The sequence below is a fragment of the Piliocolobus tephrosceles genome, unplaced genomic scaffold (assembly GCF_002776525.5).
Source record: "Piliocolobus tephrosceles isolate RC106 unplaced genomic scaffold, ASM277652v3 unscaffolded_76, whole genome shotgun sequence".
In the NCBI taxonomy this organism is placed as follows: Eukaryota; Metazoa; Chordata; class Mammalia; order Primates; family Cercopithecidae; genus Piliocolobus; species Piliocolobus tephrosceles.
Window position 1 is genome coordinate 306,929 of NW_022334940.1, and position 18,988 is coordinate 325,916.

An 18,988-nucleotide genomic window follows, 5' to 3' on the forward strand; every position below is an offset into this window, starting at 1 on the left:
TGGAGAAATCCTGTCTCTATTAAAAATACAAAATTAGCCAGGTATGGTGGCACATGCATGTAATCCCAGCTACTCAGGAGACTGAGGCAGGAGAATCACTTGAACCCAGGAGGCGGAGGTTGCAGTAAGCTGAGATGATGACATTGTACTCTAGCCTGGGCAACAAGAGCAAACTCTGTCTCAAAAACAAAAACAAAAAAGTATTAGCCAGATGTGGTGGCACCTGTAATCCCAGCTATTTGGGCAGCTGAGGGAGGAGAATCGCTTGAACCCAGGAGATGGTAGTTACGGTGTGCTGAGAACGTGCCACTTTACTCCAGCCTGGGTAACAGAACCAGACCCTGTCTCAAAAAAAATTGGGCTATATTATTTATGAAACAGATACTGTTGACTCAGTCACCAGAAAGCCAAGGTCGCCAACATTAGACAAATTCGCTGGAGGACCTATGTATGTGCTTTGAAAGACAAAACGCTTTTGTAAAGAATATGGTATTTTAGAAAAACATAATCACATTAACAACTAACAACACTGTAAAATTAACTATCTAGAGACATAATCTCATTCTATTGCTCAGGATGGAGAGCAGTGGGATGATCAAAGCTCACTGCAGCCTTCAGCTCCTGGCCTCAAGTGATCCTCTTGCCTCAGCCTCTTAAGTAGTTTGGGCCACAGGTGGACACAGGTACACCTGACTCTTTTTTGCTTGTTTTGTAGAAGCAGGGTTTCACTACATTGCCTAGGCTGGTCTCAAGCTCTGGAGTCTCACTCTGTCGCCCAGACTGGGGTGCAGTGGTGCGATCTCGGCTCACTGCAACCTCCACCTCCTGGGTTCAAGAGATTCTCCTGTCTTAGCCTCCCGAGTAGCTGGGACTACAGGCATGCGCCATCATGCCCAGCTAATTTTGTATTTTTAGTAGAGATAGGGTTTCTCCATGTTGATCAGGCTGGTTTTGAACTAACCTCAGGTGATCCGCCCACCCCAGCTCCCCAAAGTGCTTTGATTCCAAGTGTGAGCCACCACACCAGGCCTAATTTTTGTATTTTTTGTAGAGACTGGGTTTCACCAAGTTGGCAAGGATGGTCTCGAACTCCTGACCTCAGGTGATCTACCTGCCTCAGCCTCCCAGAGTGTTGGGATTACAGGCGTGAGCCACCGCACTTTCTTATGTTATTAAATAGCCTACCCCAGGAGGGTGCGATGGCTCACGCCTGTAATCCCAACAACTCTAAAGGCCAAGGTGAAAAGATTGCTTGAACCCAGGAGTTAGAGACCGGCCTGGGCAACATAGCAAGACCCCTATCTCTACCAAAACCACAAAAATTAGGCCAGGCGAGCATGGCGTCCGGCAAATTTTTGTATCTTTCGTAGAGATGGGGTTACGTCATGCTGCCCAGGCCCGTCTTGAACTTCTGAGCTCAAGCTATCCTCCTGCCTCGGCCTCCCAAAGTGCTGGAATAACAGGGCAAAGGCAGCCTCATGTTTTCTTTAAGCAGTCCCTCCCGGTTGTACACTTGGATAGTTTTTTCTTTTTTTTTTTTTTTTAATACAGGGTTTACCTCAGTCTCGCAGGCAGGAGTGCTGTGGTGGGATCATAGCTCACTGGAGCTTTGAACGTTGGTGTTCAAGTAGGTGGGAGGCTGAGGTTGGACTACAGAGATGGGGTTGCGCCATATTGCTAGGCTGCTCTCGGCCTGAAGGGATCCTCCCACCCCGGCCGCGCCCGGACATTCTTTTCTATTTTTGACCGACATAAATACTGTGCTGGGTGGGAGTTTATCAGCTACCCCTTTCCAGCCCGCAACACACAAGAACTAGCCGAGAGGTCGCCATTACCAGGTTCCACTCTGAGAAGACTGCCCAGCTCCAGGAACTGTACCGCCAGTGACGTGGCAGAAGGCGCCCCCCTAAGATGCCGCAAAGGCCCGCCCCTCACGCGGAGCCAATCGGAACTCGAGGTGGGAGTGCTGGGTCTTCCAGGAGCGCGCTTGCGTGTGAGGGTGACTCCAGGCGGCCTGCTGGTAGGTCATGTCCGCAGGCTTCAATCCAGCGGCCGCCACCCATAAGCTACCAGGAAAAGCTTTACCTCCACCTGGACTACTATACCTGCCTGACTTCCCGGCCTGCGGGGTCCGCGCAGCAAAGACTTGACGCTACTGGAGCAGGCGCTGTGCACCTACTGGCTGGCGCCTGGTGGGTACCAGCGCAAGGTCGCCCAGAAGCTCCTCAGTGGCCGCCGCAAGTGCCAGCCAGCACCAGCTGCAGCCCCGGCGGCGAACTCGCCTCAGCTGAGCCTAGGTACGTGCACCCCCCAACACTTCCCCCAGCCAGGTTCCGGGAACCTCGGGAGCGTCCCCCACTGCCCGGTGCCACTGGTGCTGGGCAGGGAGGGTCGGCCCCCTTTGAGGCTGCCCCGCATCAGGAAGCTGCACCAGCTTGACCTCTGACTGCCGTTGCAATAGCATTAAAACCTTCGGAACTTTGTAGGTGGGTAGAAGGGGCTAGGAAATAAAGAAAACATCTTTTTAAAAATATATATAAGAGATTGACCGGGCGCAGCGGCTCACACCTGTAATCCTAGCACTTTGTGAGGCCGAGGTGGGTGGATCACGAGGTCAGGAGCTGAAGACCAGCCTGGCCAGCGTGGTGAAACCCCGCCTCTACTAAAAATACAAAAATTAGCTGGGCGTGGTGGCGGGCGCCTGTAATCCCAGCTACTCGGGAGGCTGAGGCAGAGAATTGCTTGAACCCGGGAGGCGGAGGTTGCAGTGAGCCGAGATTGCGCCTTTGCACTCCAGCCTGGGCAACAAGAGCAAAACTCCGTCTCTAAATAAGTAAGTAAATAAATAAATAAATAAGATTTTCAAGGCCAGGCATGGTGGGTCACACCTAAATAAGTAAATAAATTGGACTTTCAAGGCCAGGCATGGGGGGGTCATACCTATAATCCCAGCACTTTGGGAGGCCCAGGCAGAAGGATTGCTTGAGCCCAGGAGTTCGAGACCAGCCTGGGCAACAGGGCAAAACCCTGTCTCTACCAAAAGCACAAAATAAGCTGGGCATTGTAGTGCGCACCTGTAGTCTGAGCTACTCAGGAGGCTGAGATGGGAGGATGGTTTGAGCCCGGGAGGCAGAGGCTGCAGTGACCTGAGATGATCGTACCACTGAACTTCAGCCTGGGTGACGAGCCAGACCCTGTCTCAAAATAATAATAATAATAATAATAATAATAATAATAATAATAATAATAAATTCATACAGTTTAGTATGGTTTAGTAAGTTTCAGCAGGCAGATTGTCAGGGTAAGATGGATTGTTATATATATACGTACATATATAACAATATGTATATTTATATACTTATTTATTTTAGCAGAGATAGGGTCTCCCTATGTTGCCAGGCTGGTCTCAGACTCCTGAGCTCAAGCAATCCTCCTGCCTTGGCTTCCTAAAGTGCTCACATTGCAGGTGTGAGCCACCACACCTGGCCTATAAGGGGAATTTAAGGGACTCTCTACTATGATGTCCCTTCTCCCAGTCCATTTCCCCATGTAGAAGAGGGTTCTGCTGAGTGACTGGCATTTGGTTCTATTTCTCAGTGCTATGCACAGTGTAATGGACAATGCACAGACTGGCTCAGGAGCCCAGGGATTTCAGTTCCAGGCCAAGCTCATCCACTGACTGAGTCAGTCAAACCTCTTTGGATTTCAGATTCTTCATCTGAATAACATAGATAACACTTACCCCATAGTACACTGCAAAGATGACACATGATGGTGAACAAGTTAGTTTCCCTTTAAATATTAAGAATTAGGCCAGGTGCAGTGGCTCACACCTGTAACCCCAATACTTTGGGAGGCCGAGGCGAGTGGATCACAAGGTCAGGAGTTCAAGACCAGCCCGGCCAATATGGTGAAACCCCGTCTCTACTAAAAATACAAAAATCAGCTGGGTGTGGTGGTGGGCGCCTGTAATCCCAGCTACTTGGGAGGCTGAGGCAAGAGAGTCACTTGAACCCCGGGAGGCGGAGGTTGCAGTGAGCATAATCACACCGCTGTACTCTAACGCCTGGGTGACAGAGTGAGACTCGGTCTCAAAAAAAAAAAAAGAAAAAAGAATGAGATTGGAGAAGGCCTTCATTCCTCCTAGAAATATGGATTTCACTGTTGCCTACCGCACAGGGCCTTCACCATCTCTGCCGTCTGGAGAATTTATTCCCATCGGGAATCTCCCACCTGGCAGTTGGACCGTGCTAGTAGCCTGTCCATTTCCTGCAGAGAAAAAAGAGAGTTATTGGTAACATGCATATATATAAAACAAGTGATAATATTTGGATCGTATACAATACTCACGATGGTATAACAAAACAAAAAACGTAGAGGCTTAAAAATCTGGCTTTAAATTCCTTTTGTGTTTTGTTTGGCTTCACATTCTTGTTCTGTCACTTAATTTGATGGGAAACCTTAGACAAATTACTTAATCTGAGAATCAATTTCTTTTCTTTTTTTTTTTTTTTTTTTTTTGTGACAGGATATCACTCGGTTACCCAGGCTGTAGTGCAGTGGTGCAGTCTTGGCTCAGTGCAACCTCTGCCCCCGTGGGCTCAAGCAATCCTCCCACCTCAGCCTCCTAAGTCACTGGGACCACAAGTGTGCACCACCATGCCTGGCTAATTTTTGTATTTTTTGTAGAGATGGGGTTTTGTTATGTTACCCAGGCTGGTCTCAAACTCCTGAGATCAAGTGATCCTTCCACCTCAGCCTCCCAAAGTGCTGGGATTACAGGTGTGAGCCAACACGCCCGACTGAGATTCAATTTCTTTATCTGAAAAATGGGGATGTCTATAGACAACTGTAGCTTGTTCATAAAAGAAAAAAAAAGTATGAAAAATGGGGATAATATTTCACTATCTCTTAGGTAGTAGCTGTATCAATTAAAGTAATACGGAACCAGGTGCAATGGCTCAGAGACAGGGTGCAGAGGCTAAGGCAGGAGGATTGCTTGAGCCCAGGAGTTCGAGGTTGCAATGAGCTATGATCATGTCACTGCACTCCAGCCTGGGTGACAGAGTAAGACCCTGTCTCAAAAAATAAGAAGTAAAAAGATAATAATAAAATAGCATGGGTGAAATGTTGAGCACATGATAGATTTGCACTTACCTTTCTTCCTCTACACAAACCCTTGCCCCAGCTAGGCTTATTTAGACACTCTACCCTAAAATACATTTAGCACTTTCTACCCATCCTTCTGCTCATGCTGTTTCTCTGCCTCTTCCTCTCCACTTACTGAACTCTTATCAGTTCTTAGTGATTCTCACCATTATATGCTCCAGAAGGGAAGTATATAATACATACAGTTTTGACAGTATATCCCTGGCCCCTGCCATAAATGTGCAGTGATTATCACCAAATAGTTAAATGAGCATCTTTAGACTTGTTTGAATGCTTAAGAAAAATGATAGAATTAAAAAGGACTAGCCAGGCATGGTGGTTCACGTCTTGGAATCCCAGCACTTTGGGAGGCCGAGGCGGGCAGATCACCTGAGTGCAAGAGTTAGAGACCAGCTTGGCCAACATGGCGAAAACCTGTCTCTACTAAAAATACAATAATTAGCCAGGCTTGGTGTCAGGTGCCTGTAATCCCAGGTACTCAGGAGGCTGAGGCAGAAGAATCGCTTGAATCCGGGGGGCGGAGGTTGCAGTGAGCCAAGATCATGCCACTGCATTCCAGCCTGGGTGACAAGAGCAAGACTCCGTCTCAAAAAAAAAAAAAAAAAAAAAAAAAAAATTAGGCATGATGGTGCACACCAGTAATCTCAGCTACTGGGGAGGCTGAGGCAGGAGAATCACTTGAATCTGGGAGGTTGTAGTGAGCCCAGATTGTGCCGCTGCACTCCAGCTTGGGGGACAGAGTAAGACTCTGTCTCAAATAAAAAAATAGAAAAGGGTCTTTGCTTCAGCCCCCTTATTCCACAGGAGGAAATCAAGACCCAAAAAAGAAATATGACTTAAAATGCTGGTTAGCAGGAGACAGGACTAGATTCGGGTCTCTTTACTGTGTTGTTTCCAACAGGCCACACTAACTCAGCTTGATGCACCACTTCACAGTGTCTTTCCAAGAATGATCACTGTAACTTCTTTCAAGGCAGAGTCCTGGTCTTTTGATGTTCCTCAAGATCCTATCTTTGGCTGTCTTATCCTGACACATTCACACTGATTTCATCCTTTTTTTTTTTTTTCTTTGAGGCAGAGTCTCGCTCTGTTGCCCAAGCTGGAGTGCAGTGGCAAGATCTCGGCTCACTGCAACCTCTGCCTCCCAGGTTGAAGCAACTCTCCTGTCTCAGCCTCCTTAGTAGCTAAGACTACAGGTGCATGCCACCACGCCCAGCTAATTTTTTGTATTTTTAGTAGAGACGGGGTTTCACCATATTGGCCAGGCTGGTCTTGAACTCCTGACCTCGTAATCCGCCCGCCTCGGCCTCTCAGAATGCTGGGATTACAGGCTTAAGCCACAGCGCCCGGCCTATTTTCAGTTTCTTCAACAAATATATCTCAAGGGGAAAAAAACGGATCATCCTGGCGTGGTGTCTCAGGCCTGTAATCCCAGCACTTTGGGAAGCTTGATTGCTTGAAGCTGCAGGGATTGCTTGAGGCCGCAGTGAGCTATGATGGTACCACTGCACTCCAGCCTGGGCAACATGGTGAGACCTTGCCCCCTGCCCCACCAAAAAAACAAATAAATGAGTAAGTAGGGAAATAATCAGATTGAATCGGAATTAAGAACATACAATTGCAATGTATGAGATTTTGTCCCTAAATCAGCCAGCAAACGTTAAAAACCCTTTATGAGATGATAGATGAATTTGAACAGACTGGATATATTATTAAGCAGCACTGTTAGTTTTTTAGGTGAGAAACGGTAATTATTTTTTCGTCTAGCTGAAGGTTTAGAATAAAACGGGATACGTTTGGACCCACTTCAAAATGGCTCTAGGAGACGGGGAGAGTACGATTCTGCAGGAGCAGGACTGGCCACAAACTGGCAGCTCTTTAAGCTGGCCAACAAGTACATGGGAGCGGGGGTCATTCCTTGTTACATTCTCCTCTTTCCTTTTTTTTTTTTGCGATGAAGTCTCGCTCTGTCTCCCAGGCTGGAGTGCAGTAGCACAATCTTGGCTCACTACAACCTCCACCCCCTGGCTTCAAGCGATTCTCCTGTCTCAGCCTCCTGAGTAGCTGGAATTATAGGCCTGTGCCACCATGCCCGGCTAATTTTTTGTATTTTTGTGGAGATGGGGTTTCACCATGTTGGCCAGGCTGGTCTCCAACTCCTGACCTCAAGTGATCCACCCGCCTTGGCCTCCCGAAGTGCTGGGATTATAGGCGACAGCCACCGTGCCTGGCCTCTCATTCCTTTTTATAGGTTTGAAAGATTCCAGAGCAAGTTGAAAGCACAAGGCGGTGAGGCACCATGCACATTGAAAGCGACCTCCCCAGCTGGCCGCTGCAGGTGCATCCCGGAAGCGGGCAGAGGGGCCTCAGGCTCAATCCCACCAGGGCAGAGGGCCCCATCCCCTTTCCCAGCGCCCCCGGGTGACCAGCGGTTCAATGACCTAGCTTGAGCCATGCACCAACCAGGAGCGACAGCAAGGACAGCAGCGGTGATGAACAACCCATGCTGGCATCAGGACTAGCGCACCATGCTGTGCACACCCATGGCCCTGCTGCTCATCCGCCCTCAGGCACCAGGGTGGCAGTCGCCCCCTGCACACATGCGCATGCTACTCCACCACCCGCCCTTCACCCAACAATTCAGCAGGGGGAAACTGACAGAGGTGAGGGGTAGGACTGGCCACACCACCTGCAGGGCCACCCATGGAATTAAGGAAAAGCACGTTGAGGGTCCCTAGAGGCCCCTTCACTACTTTTTAAACCTTTGGACAGTTTACACTACCTTTAAAATTGCATTTGTGCATCATACCATTGCAAGACCACAAAGGAAGTTTCAACTTAACATTTATTGCACACTCACTTCAGGCCACTGCTGAGCCCCCAAAACACACAGCCTAGTAACATCAACATCACCTTCAAGGACTGCAGAGATAGACTAACAACTATATAAATAATATTGTGGAAACGCAGTTATTTGGGTGAGAAAAATATGACGCTAGAGGCTTTGGGATGAATATCTTGCATAAGCAAAAGTTCAGAAACTTGAAAATACAGTTAGCCTACAAATCTCAAATTTAGCCCCGTAACTGTAGCCTTTAGTCACCACACCTTCAAGCTCTCTCAACTCCCTTGCCTCTAGTTTACTCCTCTTCCCATTTCCTAAAACTTAACTTTATGGGGGGAGCATTTTAGCAAGGCTATTTCAAAAGCATGAAAAGTCCAACTGATCCAATGAATTTACTCAGAAATTAACACTAACAGGGATGCTCTCAAAATTTTAAATTACTTAAGCTTTGTATTAGCATAAAAATTTTAAAACCAAATGCTTAATAGGGTACTGTTGAATAATTTAACATATGTCCACATAAAATTAAACTATTAAAATCTGCTTTTCAAGAAATATTTAATGTAGGTAATATATGCTTATCTAACGTGGAATTTTATGTCACTGCTGCTAAAGCAAAACATCCTGTTCACTGGGTGAAAGACCTGCTTTATGTATGTACACTTCAGTGTAATTTTTTAAAATACTGTAATTATAATCTCAGAACTTCCGAATTTCAACAGATGCCAGTGTTCTCTTCTTTTCTCATATGGGAAAATTCCTTTGAAACTCATTTGAAGCATGGACAAAAACTCCACAGCTGTATTCCTCAGGATCACTTTGCAGAATCTTCAAGACTCAGAGAGGAAGCTTCAATTCAACCTTTCAGGGAAGGCATTCCAGCTCACATGATCTCATCAACCAAGATAATGTTGGTGGCAATCACAGCGCTGAAAGGGGGACAAAAATTAGATGGCTCAGATGATTAAAAGCCCTGATTCGACTTAACTTCCCACTTCCAACTAAGCTGCACACATTACATCCAATTAAATTTCCCCCTTCCCCTCTACACATCAGAGGGTTAGTTTGGTTTCCGTACTTTCAGCTGATTACATTGTTCATGGGGGAAAAGAAGCAACTAAACAGGACACACCAAATGAAAAGAGTATGATGATTCTCTAACAGTTTACAGTTTTCAGTTTCCCAAACTTACCAGGAGTGGATGAAGCTGTTTCTTTACACAATTGTTATCCCGTAATGCCTACTTCTGCTGCTACCACTGGCTCACCTAGAAGGCAACCAAACCTTAAAATAAGTTCAGTCAATAAGAACCAACGATATTGTGTGATTGTGTGTGGCTTTGCTTATCACTGATGACTCAATTCCGCCAGTATTAACTATGAGAATTCAAAGCTTCTCTGTTAGCCCAGTTTTCTACTCTGAACCATGAACCCTGTCCACAATATTTGAGGAGTGTCTGACTTCTACTTAGAAGACCTGAACATCCCTCTCTTCTGGATACATTTCTGTTTACCCATAGTAAAGTATAGTACTGCGACTATAATCTGGCTAAAATGGACTGATCATTTCCCTCATTCCAGAAACCTTTTTTATTAAATAATAATGTTGACAACAATAGGTCTTGCACATACTGCATGGACGTACCTGTTATCTGTCTTCTACTTTGTACTTAATTTGTGTTGTTTTGTTACAGGGGACTAAGATCAGGGCTGTCACCATTTCATTAGATTTCTAGATCCCCTCTTCTGGCACTATTTGCTATCTTTAGCTGTTTTTCACTCATGAATATAATCACCCAATCTATTTTCTTATCATAGTACTTGATTAAAAACTGAGTAAGGTGGCCGGGTGCGGTGGCTCACACCTGTAATCCCAGCACTTTGGGAAGCCGAGGCGGGCAGATCATGAGGTCAGGAGATCGAGACCATCCTGGCTAACACAGTGAAACCCCATCTCAACTAAAAATACAAAAAATTAGCCGGTGTGGTGGCAGGCGCCTGTAGTCCCAGCTACTTGGGAGGCTGAGGCAGGAGAATGGCATGAACCCGGAAGGCGGCACTTGCAAGTGAGCCGAGATCGCGCCACTGCACTCCAGCCTGGGGGACACAGCAAGACTCCGTCTCAAAAAGAGAAAAACAAAAAACAGACAAACAAAAAAAACCCACTGAGTAAGGCAAATGCAATATGAAAATCCTTCAACAGTAATCTGAACCATCTACCACCACTCAACATCTCCAACCAAATTATCCCAAAACTACTCAGTCTACTCCCTTATTATATCTAATCATTCCATTTTTTATTAATATCCCATTTTATCCCATTTTTAGAACCTAGAGTTCCCTAATAGTACTAGTATCAAATTGAAAAGCAAAAGATTTTTTTCTGGTCCCCATTTTTAATCTTTCCCGGCTTCGACTCTCATGTATTACATCTAGTTTTCCCTCTACAAAAAGTTGCATTCTCTTACCTGTGTTCAGGTTCACACCCACGAGCTGAACTGATTCTGAATGTTCTTCTTAAATTTTAACTAATGTTTCCTGAAGGTCAGAACCAGAATTCTGAGCAAGAACCTAAAGTAAACAAATTTAATTCTTGAGAAAACAGGAAGTAAGAATTGATAGTTAAAAAAAAAAAAAAAGACATGGCTGGGCACGGTGGCTCACGCCCGTAATCCCAGCACTTTGGGAGGCCCAGGCGGGTGGATCGTAAGGTCAAGAGATTGAGACTATGCTGGCCAACATGGTGAAACCCCGTCTCTACTAAAAATACAAAAATCAGCTGGGCATTGTGGCACGTACCTGTAGTCCCAGCTAGTCAGGAGGCTGAGGCAGGAGAATCGCTTGAACCCGGGAGGTAGAGGTTGCCATGAGCCGAGATCACACCACTGCACTCCAGCCTGGGCGACAGAGTGAGACTCTTGTTTCAAAAAAAAAAAAAAAAAAAGTGCAAAAGAAATCTCAGCTGGATGCAGTGGCTCATGCCTGTAATCCCAGCACTTTGGGAGGCCAAGGCAGGTGGATCACCTGAGGTCAGGAGTTTGAGACCATTCTAGCCAACATGGTGAAACCTCATCTCTACTAAAAATACAAAAAAACCCAAGCCGGGTGTGGTGGCAGGTGTCTGTAATTATAGCTACTACAGCTACTAGGGAGGCTGAGGTTGCAGTGGGCCGAGATCACACCACTACGCTCCAGCCTGGACAACAAAAGCAAAACTCACAAAGTTCTCAAGAAACAACAACAAAAGAAACACAAAAAATCTATTGCATGAAGACAGAACATTTATGTTCCCTTCAGAGAATAACCAGACACAAGTTACTGATCAACTCTCTCATCTACCCCAAAGCAAGCAGCAATACACCAGTCATAAACTATACTTCAAAATTAGTATATAATAGAAAACAATGATATCAGTTTAACTAAAACCAAAACAAAAAGCAAGTTTGTACTCAAGTATAACCCCTAATACTGCAAATATTAAACTACAGGTTCTCTCTTGCCATCTGAAATGTCAGCTATTCAGGCCTCCCAGAGAAACCAAATACATCTGGATGATGAGGGATACCTGTTCTAGAGTCAGGAAGAAAACTGATCAAACTTGCTTATCCAAAATCCACATTATCAATAAAGCCTACATTATCAAAAAGGTTTGATGAGCTGAATCTTCTGGAAGATTGACTGTTTAAGGCATGTACACCTTGGGAATAACGAGCAACGCATCAGCAAATGCTTGGACTCCAAGCTGTGCCCTGCCCTTAACACTGAGCTTATATTTAATCACACAGCCTGTTGGATGGGGAAAAAAAAATACTAAGAAAACTGTAGAACTAATTTTATGAATAACAAAATATACATATGAAAGCCATTACTTTCTTACAAATTCACTATGACCACATCAATTTAAGTGCTGCATTTGAAAGCCACAATACAAGCGACTAACATATCAAATAGGAGAATGGCTCAACCAGAATGGCTTCACTAGCCACTGGCAGCTCTTTCAACAGATCAGTATTAGTTCATTTATTTGTATTCACCTTTAATAATGATACGCTATGAAAAACCTTAGCATACCATCAGTCATTCTAAAGGGAAGACTGCTTTTGCATGGTGTCTGGCTGTGTAAACTACTGATAAAAGAACACAGTATTCAGCCATGCTTTTCAGACCAGCAAAACAATATAATAGAATTGAAATATGGTGAGGACCTTACCATCATCAATAGCAATTTTGACAGCCCTCAAGCCATCCCTTACTGCATCTTTGATCTAAGTGTGGGCTTATTTGGTCCTTTGATCAATAATGTGACAGAATGAGGGTTGTTAACACTTCTCAATAAAGGTGAACTCCTATATGTAGAAGCAACATGATTGTGCAAAGAGTGAAGAGAGAAGAGGAACCTACAGAGAATGACAAGCAGCATATTAGTAAGGAACAAACTTGATCACATTAAACCAAATTATCTCTTTTTGAAAAATCACATATAAATGTGATTTCTCCCATCAATGGCTTCCCATTACTACACCTAAACCTTCAAAATGTATATAAACAAAAATCTAATCCTGAATTTCAATTAATTTTTCTGCTAAAGACTTCCTGAACCAGGCACAGTGGCTCATGTCTGTAATCTCAGCACGTTGGGAGGCTGAGGGTGAAGGACGGCCTGAGCCCAGGAGTTTAAGACCTGCCTGGGCAACACAATACGACCCTGTTTTCTACAAAAATTACAAAAAAAAATTAGCCATGCATGGTAGCACATGTCTGTGGTCCCATTTGCTCAGGGGCCTGAAGCAGGAGGAACACTTGAGCCCAGAAGATGAGGAAGATGAGGCTGCAGTGAGCTGTGATCACACCACTGCACTCCAGCCCGGCAGGAGTGAGACCCTATCTCAAACAAACAAAATAAAAATAATTCATGAGCTAAAAAAGTTCTATTGCCTTCAAGAAGAAAATACACTTACCAATGTATACCCATATACAAGTCCTACATGTCCCAAGCAGTCAGGACTGAGGTCATCAAAAGAATTCAGGGCCACCCCACCCCAAGCAAGAGTCAGCCTGAAATAGCATTTTAAGGGAGATGGATAAGCAATGTTACCACTGAAGTTCAAAGAGAAGACAAGTAATTTTTAGGAAGGAATTTTTCAGAATTACACACAAAATTACATTTTAAAATGTAAAACCTAAGCCTTTTAATTTGCCATCAACCAGCTGAAAACTAGTCTTTTAACCCTCCATTTAAACCACTCTCCCCAAGTCAGCAAATGAAATCTAAAAGTAGACAAGAACTCTTTGTTGGCCAGGCATGGTGGCTCACACCAGTAATCCCGGCACTTTGGGAGGTTGAGGTAGGTGGATCACTTGAGGCCAGGAGTTTGAGACCAGCGTAGCCAACATGGCAAAACCCCATCTCTACTAAAAAAGCAAAACAAAACAATTCAGCGGGCATGGGGGCAGACACCCGTAATACCAGCTACTTGGGAGGCTGAGGCATGAGACTCCTAGAACTCAGGAAGCGGAAGTTGCAGTGAACCAAGATCATACCACTGCACAACAGAGCAAGACTGTCTCAAAAAATAATAATTTTTTAAAAAAACCTTTATTGTGGTGAGCTCTTTGGGAGGAGGTATACTGAATTCAGAGACAAAAAGTAAAATAATGTTTACAAGGCGCAAGAGGGAGGGAGAAATGGGGAGGAACTATTTAATGGGTATACAGTTTCAGTTTGTGATGATAAATTCTAGAGATGTACAGTGCTGATGGGTGCAAAATAATGTGAATATAGTTAATGCCCATTAATTATACAGTTGAAAAACCCAAAAATAAAGTATAAGGAAAAAGAAATAATCCCAATTTATTTGCAAAATAAGTAAAAGTCAAATTACTTGGATAAATCTGCTACTCATACCTCTCCATATTTCTCCTTTTAGCTCTGCGCAGAGCGACTACGCCTTCTTTTGAAAGAGCATCTGAGGAAAAGGGGTCAATTCCCTATAACAAAAATAAAAATTAGTTTCAACATCTTCTACCTTAAAAGTAAAAAGGATGATACATACTATTTCGTTTATACAATGAATTTTCATTCTCACCTTTTGATTAATAACAAATCCTTTACTGAATCACCACAGACTTTGCTTTTCAGTTCTATTATTTGTTTTAACTCTATCTTCAATGAATTTTCTTTCAGCTTTTATGAGTTTTTCTCCCTTTTCTGCACTCTTGTTAAAAAAAAAAAAAAAAAAAAAGCCAGAATTCACTTCTCTATTAAGAAGAAAAAAAAGTTACAGAAAGTAGGGAAACATTTATTTTTTGAGAAGAAAATAGCTTCTGAAACTGTATTAGTCCTAAGATTTAACAAACAGTTCACTGAGCTCCAATCCTGCCCCTTGCACATCTTCAGAGGCTGTTTCCTATAACTCTCCCAAACCAATTTGAGGATTATTGTCCTTACAGTGGGAAACGAAGTTTCACAAAAAAGTAACTCACCTAAAGTACGAAGCTCCTCCATTTCACTGTTAAGGGGCTATAAACTTAAGTTTTTTCATATTCTAATGACATGTTACAAGTGAGGATGTATGCATCCTCCACCCTTTTTTTCTATCAGGATGCTATGCTCCGTGATCCAAAACAAGCCCTCTGATTAAGCTGTTCAAACACACAAAAAATTATGGTTATTGATCTCCAGATGGATGTGTGTTAAACACTGAACTGAGAAGGTATTGATAATTTTCATATAGTCAGCTTTGTTTCTTGAATTACTTGAAGATCCTATGCTGTACAGAAAAGTCTGCAGAGATAGTCTCCCTGGTAGGCTGTCAAACTGTGATGACATCCTTTAAAAATATATTTTCTGCCAAGCGCCTATAATGCCAGCACTTGGGGAGGCAGAGGTGAGAGGACACCTTAATCCCAGGAATTCAAAACCAGCCTAGGCAGCATAGGGAGACTCCATTCTCCACTAAAAGAAGGGAAAAACGAACACAAACATGTTTTCTAACTAAGTGTTTGAAAAAAAATTTTTTTAATTCCTCTGCTGCTTCTCATTATGCTTTGTACCTAGCAATTCAATAAATGCCAAATGACTGATGTTCACTTTTCAGAACAATTCTAACCATAAATACAACATAACATTCACTGTATTTCAGGAGAAAATATTACTAAAAGTAAAAACAATATTCACCAAGCAATTTATCCAACTTATATCTGCAGGTAAATATACAATATTTTATATCCAAATATATTAAAAATTTTGCCAACAGTATATATTGTACAAAGCACCCTAAATTTCAAAACACATTTTATTATTATTTTTTTTGAGACAGAGTTTTGCTCGTCACCCAGGCTGGAGGGCAATAGTATGGTCCTGGCTCACTGCAACCACCACCTCCCAGGTTCAAGCAATTCTCCTGCCTCAGCCTCCCAAGTAGCTGGGATTACATGTGTCTGCCACCATGCCTGGCTAATTTTTGTAATTTTAGTAGAGACGGGGTTTCCCCATGGTGGCCAGGCTGGTCTCGAACTCCTGACCTCACGTGATCCACCCACCTCGGCTTCCCAAAGTGCTGGGATTACATACAGGCATTAGCCACCACACCTGACCATTAGTATTTCAGTCTTCTACCACCTACCTTGTATCAGTTTCAGATTTATGTTTCATCTCCATGATCACAAAACCATAAAAAGATCAATAGTTCATCTTTTCTTTTAATGGCCAAAATGGAGCCCACTACAGCCTGCAATAGAAGGATAACCATTAAGTAAATTCAATTTGCGGCAGCAGAAATATGTTGCTTTTCAGAAGGCTAAAGTAGACAGTTTCTTCATTTTACAATCTCTACACTGATTTGTCTTCTTCTATAAGCAGATAGAATACATTATATATAAATAGCTGTTACCTTTCTGAAATCAATCTGTAATTCACAAACATTAACATTCCTTAATATTAACATTCCTCCTGGTGTTTCATTAAAAATACTGGTAACTGGAAGCTTTCTAACAACAAAATCTCCACTTTATAAACCTTTTAATGAAAGCTCCAATTTTATAACCTGGTTAGGTATACTATTATTTGAATTTCCTCATTTTACTTTTTAGAGACACAGATTAGGTATCACTCACAAAAATGAACCTACATAGCACCTTGTAATTGAAATTGGTAATTATATTTATGTTTCTACTATCAGAGATTTTCTGTATAGGTGTACCATAACACACACACACACAAAATTTAATATATATCTCTGTTAAGACATCTGCAAATTCAACGTGAACTTTAGTACGAAGAGATGCTCTGGCCACATCTTTAAGTGTTTCCTTGTCCATCTCTCTGCTTACTTTGACTTCTTCCAAAAACTGAAGGGCCTTTTCCTTCACAGCTTCAAATCCTTCAGTGATTATCCTGGGATGAAGGTCCTACAATAAACACACAATAACACTCCCATCTTCAATTAGGTGCAACTACAGTTCATGATAAAGTTCAGATAATTCTTGGAGGGATATTCTGGATCATCATACCTTTGAACACGCAGTAACATAATGTGCTGGCTTTCTGAATACATTTAAAAGGATAAACATTCCTTTCAATGCAGAGGAGAAGAACAGGCAATGCTCTAGCACAGGGTCAAAGCCAAGGGAACTATAAAGCACACTTGGGTGTTCACTGTGCAAACCACCCCGAATCATGCCAAAACCGACACTGTGTCCCAACAACTCGCAGATGGTAGCGTTATTCTATTTTTTCTATAGGTAAGCTCAAACTAATTCACGTAATTTACTAATAAAAATAAAGACTGAATAAAGACTGTCTGCTCTCTTCTGCCAGGATATTCTGACAATAGATTCATAGTCCTTGAGGTTTGTTTTAAACCTTGGAACTAGTCAGGGCTAAAAAAGTGGAATTTATCCAAATGTAAGCTTTTGGTTGGCTTTTTCCTAACAAATAAATATGCCTAGTCCTAAACATCCCGTTTTAAAATCTCAATTATTAATCTACACTAAAGACAGATACAAATCACATAGGCAATTCAACTTGATTATAAAATTATTCTCAGGTCAAAGAAGGTTCCATAACCTGTCCAAGGTCACAATTAATTTATTTTAGACCAGGATGAAGATCCAGATTTAAGCCCCCTAATTCTACTCTATGGCCTCAGCTAGTATTAACAACACATCAATTTGTATAAATAAGTATTTGACACATCCTATATACAATGAAACATTACAGAAACGAGTTGTGCGCCGGGTGCGGTGGCTCACGCCTATAATCCCAGCACTTTGGGAGGCCAAGATGGGTGGATCACCTGAGGTCAGGAGTTTTGAGACCAGCCTGACCAACGTGGAGAAACCCCATCTCTACCAAAAATACAAAATTAGCTGGGCGTGGTGGCGCATGTCTGTAATCCCAGCTACTCGGGAGGCTGAGGCTGGGAATTGCTTGAACCCAGGAGGCGGTGGTTGCGGTGAGCCGAGATCACACCATTGCACTCCAGCCTGGGCAACAAGAGTGAAACTCCATCTCAAAAAACAAAACAAAACAAAAAACAGTTGTGCATACTTCAGAAATGTAGAGATCCGCCTGTTTCAGTAGCTCTCCAATGATTAGGACGTTGGAAGTCGTACCATCCCCAGTTATATAATCCTGGGCTGTTGCTACCTTTGCTATTAAGGAAGCTGTTGGGTGTTGAATTTGCTGAAAGTAGAAAAAGAATGAATCACTTAAAACAATATGAAGCAGTCTAAATATACCACAAATAAAATGCATGAAGGGCCTCTTTAAGTGCTATCTACTTGAAAAATCTACCCAAGAGTTTGGCTACAAATTACTAGGATTAAAAAGTCACAATTAGCTATCATGCACATGCAATTATAATGATCAAAACATTTTCATGTGTAATTTATTTCCCAGGTTATCTCTACTTTACAGATGAGGAAGCTTGAGGCTCAGTAAAAGCTTACTCAGATGACATAGCTAACACATAATTTTACATCCTTGCCTCTTTACGGCAAGTATAGGGCTCTAGTGAGAATAAGCCAGGTATCTCCTAAAATGAAAGCTCAGCAGCCTCCACTGTTACTCTGCAATGATCAAATAATTTAAAAGGAAAGGTCAGGTGCGGTAGCTCATGCCTGTAATTCCAGCACTTTGGGAGGCCACCGCAGGTGGATCCCTTGAACTCAGGAATTTGAAACCAGCCTGCGCTACGTGGCAAAAATCCTGTCTCTTAAAAAAAAAAAAAAAGGGAAACACTGTATTTTAGAGGTAAAATGGCATGTCTGCAGCTTATCTTCAAATGATTCAGGGGAAAAATAGAAAAGAAATGGAGCAACATGTAAACAATTGGTGAATCTAGGTAAAGGGCACACACATTATAATCACTACCATTGTAGGTTTATAATTTTTTCAAAGAAAACGGAAATACAAACTTCTGGAGACTGGAAAGAGGTTCCAGTGGGAGGGGACTTCTAAGGTGGTAGCAACAATTTATTTCCTTTTTTTTTTGTTTTTGTTTTTTGAGATGGAGTCTCGCTCTGTCGCCCAGGCTGGAGTGCAGAGGCCAGATCTCAGCTCACTGCAAGCTCCGCCTCCTGGGTTTATGCCATTCTCTTGCCTCAGCCTCCCAAGCAGCTGGGACTACAGGCGCCTGCCACCTCGCCCAGCTAGTTTTTTGTATTTTTTAGTAGAGACAGGGTTTCACTGTGTTAGCCAGTACGGTCTCGATCTCCTGACCTCGTGATCCGCCCGTCTCGGCCTCCCAAAGTGCTGGGATTACAGGCTTGAGCCACCGCACCCGGCAACAATTTATTTCTTAACTACAATGGTGGTTGTGTGTGTCCACTTTATAATTATTTCCTAAATTGTAAATGTTCAATGTGCTTCTCTCTACTTATGCTGTATTTCTCACACACTAAAACCCAAATAATGTTTTTTTTGTTTGTTTTGTTTTTTAATGTCAGTCTCACTCTGTTGCCTAGGCTGGAG

At 43.1% G+C, this 18,988-nt stretch overlaps 1 protein-coding gene, 2 long non-coding RNA genes and 2 other non-coding genes across 6 annotated transcripts in view; 1 reads left to right on the forward strand and 4 right to left on the reverse strand.

The window, feature by feature from the left end:
- Positions 1-1,970, reverse strand: part of LOC111530453 (putative uncharacterized protein FLJ44672) — a 73,353-nt gene extending 71,383 nt beyond the window's left edge. Inside the window, exon 1 of the mRNA XM_026446732.2 lies at positions 1,559-1,970. The gene's annotated coding sequence lies outside the window, so the exon portion shown is untranslated. The remainder of the gene's footprint in view (positions 1-1,558) is intronic.
- On the forward strand, positions 1,957-10,652 carry LOC111530455. Its single transcript, XR_004228830.1, has 2 exons — positions 1,957-2,297; positions 8,737-10,652. It is a non-coding gene; the product is annotated as an uncharacterized LOC111530455 (long non-coding RNA).
- Positions 7,997-17,340, reverse strand: LOC111530456. 2 transcript variants are annotated; one of them, XR_004228828.1, is made up of 8 exons: positions 16,345-17,340; positions 15,639-15,743; positions 14,100-14,228; positions 12,972-14,001; positions 12,224-12,410; positions 10,482-10,584; positions 9,207-9,281; positions 7,997-8,943 (listed from the first exon to the last, which is right to left on the reverse strand). It is a non-coding gene; the product is annotated as an uncharacterized LOC111530456 (long non-coding RNA). The 2 variants fall into 2 exon arrangements; XR_004228829.1 differs by lacking the exons at positions 15,639-15,743; positions 16,345-17,340 and adding an exon at positions 14,497-15,403.
- On the reverse strand, positions 12,036-12,170 carry LOC111530464. Its single transcript, XR_002727820.1, has one exon. It is a non-coding gene; the product is annotated as a small nucleolar RNA SNORA15 (small nucleolar RNA).
- On the reverse strand, positions 16,544-16,677 carry LOC111530465. Its single transcript, XR_002727821.1, has one exon. It is a non-coding gene; the product is annotated as a small nucleolar RNA SNORA22 (small nucleolar RNA).
- Positions 17,341-18,988: the final 1,648 nt, after the last annotated feature.